We start from the raw sequence: 3,047 nt of genomic DNA on the forward strand, positions 1-3,047 counted from the left end.
AGAGGGAAGAGGGGGCAGAAAGAGGCAAGAGGCATGCAGAAGTTTTCAAGTGAGGTGCCGAAAGAAGCAAGAGGAATACAGAAAGAACCAACAGAGATACAGAAAGAGGCAAGAGAAGAGCAAAATGAGGCAAGAGAGATACAGAACGGTGCAGAAAGAGGGAAGAGGGGTGCAGAAAGAGGAAAGAGTGGTGCTGAAAGATGGAAGAGGGGTATAGAAAGAGACAAGAGGGGTGCTGAAAGAACCAACCGAGGTACAGAAAGAGGCAAGAGAAGTGATGAAAGAGACAAGAGAGTTGCAGAAACAGGCAATGAAGTACAGAAAGAGGCACAATAAGTGCTGAAAGTAGCTATAGAGGTGCAGAAATAAGCCAGAGAAGTACAGAAAGAGGCAAGTCAGATGCAGGAAGAGGCAATACAGGTGTAGAAAGAGGCAAGAGAGGTGCAGAAAGAGACAAGAGAGGTACAGAAAGAAGGGAGGCACAGAAAGTGAAAGAGATGTACAGAAAGAGGCAAGAAAAGTACAGAACAAGGAAGAAAGTTGCACAAAGAAGCAAGAGAAATGCAGAAAGAGGCAAGGGAGGTGAAGAAAGAAGTAAGGGTGGTTTGTGCACCATTTGTATCGTTTTAACACTCACATTTAGCAATAAGAAACAGGTGACCATTCCAGGTTTGCAAAGGGCTTTCCACCAGGCTGTAGACCTTGTTGCTGCGTATTTGGTAACGTTTGAGCCATTTGAGCCAGAAACAAGTTATTTTTTGTTCAAATCTGCAGATTATGCAGCAGATGATGGATTATGTGGCAAATGCGGAAAATGTCTAATTATCTGAAAGTGGGTGTAGCCGAACAGTTGCCTAATTCTAGTGGCCCTGGTTATACCTCCGACTAGGTCCACATGTGCTTCTCTGTGTTTCTTTCTTTTTTGTCTCATTGAGTTTATAGTTTAGCTTCAATGGGAACGAGGAAGACTAAACTTGAGGTTACCACTCCACAACACAGACTACCATAACACATAATTACTCTCCATAACACATAATCCCACTCTCCATAATTCTTTATAATGCATTCGAATTCAGACAGCGAGGTCTGTTGATCTTTTTTCCTGGCTCACCGCTGTTTGTTCGTTTCTTAAATTGAGGACGAATAAGTCGGTCAGGAAGCACATTAGCTATGGCATTTAAAGACGCCGGCAAAGCACTTGTGGAACAGGAAGTAGCTATCCACCGTATCCAAATCACGTTGACTATTCGCAATGTGAAGTCACTTCAAAAAGTGTGTGGAGATCTCATTAGAGGTGTGAAGGAGAAAAACCTGAAAGTGAAGGGGCCAGTTCGCATGCCTACTAAAACTCTGCTAATTACTACTCAAAAAACACCTTGTGGTGAAGGTTCAAAGACTTGGGATTGTTTCCAGATGCTTATTCACAAGTGCTTGATTGACCTCCACAGCCCTTCTGAAATTGTAAAGCAAATTACATCCATCAGTATAGAGCCTGGGGTAGAAGTGGAAGTTACTATTGCTGATGCACTCTACATAATTCCTATACACTAAATACCACATACTTTCTATCTACATAATTTCACTGCACAACATGCCACAAAATTCCACTACACACAACGTACATCCTCTCCACTCCAAAAAACATTAGTAAAAAACTTTTTACATTTACAAGCCCAATAGCCCTAACTTTTGCAAATGTGAGACCTATTACATTGCAAATGCTTCTTTAACTAGTAGTTGCGTTTGTGTGGTGACCAAAGGGGGCTGGGCCCCTGACCAGCGCTCAGGAATTCTTCTGCGTAGGACTTACAGGAGGTACCACAAAGGCTTCTCGGCCCCCAAAGTCCCTCAGGAGTAAAGTGGTCTTCATCCCCCAACCAGTAGTGTGCCAGAAGGTGTGTTTGAAGAGTGGTGGAGAAAGGGGGGGGTGGCATCCAAAGACTTCTTAGCAATCCCACTGTGTGGGACTTACTGGAGGTAACAGGAGGGGTAGTTGGCCCCCAAGGACATCCTTGGGGGCCAACTACCCCTCCTATTACCTCAATTAAGTCCCACATTGCTAAATTCTTATAGCAGGTCATGCCCCCTTTTCCTACCACTCTGAAACCTCACTCCCTGATGCACTCTTGGATGGGGAATGAAGTCCCCTTCACTGCTGTGGGTCCTTAGGGGTCAACTAGCCTACCTTTTACCTCCAGTAAGCCCCAGTAAGCCCCACACAGTGGGATAGCTCAAAGATGGGCACAGGCTCTTTCTCCACCACTCTGCAAATGTGCCTCCTGGTGCGATCTTGGTTCGGGGATGATGTCCCCTTGCCTCCTGAGGGTCCCTGGGTCTCCTGGTACCTCCAGTAAGCCCCACACAGCTGGATTGCTGAGAGTGTTCAGAGCCACACCCCCTTTTTTTATACCACTTTGAAAACACACCTCCCGGCACACTGCCAGGGCTAGGCCTTTCTTTATTTTAATTTTTTTAAAGGGGATGGGGGTCTTGCGGCCTCCCTTCCCTGTACCTCTTTTGGCCCCAGGGACCCCATACCCTAGAGCCTGCCCTGCCTTTCTTATTTTTTCAAACATTTTGGAGGGGGAAGCGTGGTACCCCTCCTGAGGCCAATCTTGGTTCAACCTAGTCACAAGATGGCTGCCAACACTTCCTCGTTTTAAGTGTTGGCAGCCAATCACAGTCAAGCTCATGCTCGGGAAGGGTTCGCGGATCCACCGCGGTCACCAGATACTGATATTTTTTAAAATATTAATTTTTCAGGAACTACTGATTGGATTTACACCATTTACAGAAAAGAGTGTTTTCTGGACCAAAATCTACCTTTTGCCAAATTTGGTGTAATTCCTTTCAGCCGTTCGGGCTGTAGCCATGTCTAAACTTTCCTATGTAAATTAATATGGAGAAAACACATTTTGAGACCCCTTTTTTCCTCGCCCACTGCTTGACGAATCACCCTGAAACTTTCAAGACAGGAGCTGGCCGGAGCACCACATTAGTTTTTAAACTTTCACAAAGTTTCGTCAAACAGCTCTAAAGATACTGGC

At 45.3% G+C, this 3,047-nt stretch overlaps 1 pseudogene; it reads left to right on the plus strand.

Annotated features, from left to right (window-relative positions):
• Window positions 1-1,081: 1,081 nt before the first annotated feature.
• Window positions 1,082-1,551, plus strand: LOC144820202 (small ribosomal subunit protein uS10 pseudogene; annotated as a pseudogene).
• Window positions 1,552-3,047: the final 1,496 nt, after the last annotated feature.

This window comes from Lissotriton helveticus, chromosome 2_1 (genome assembly GCF_964261635.1).
Source record: "Lissotriton helveticus chromosome 2_1, aLisHel1.1, whole genome shotgun sequence".
Lineage (NCBI taxonomy): Eukaryota > Metazoa > Chordata > Amphibia > Caudata > Salamandridae > Lissotriton > Lissotriton helveticus.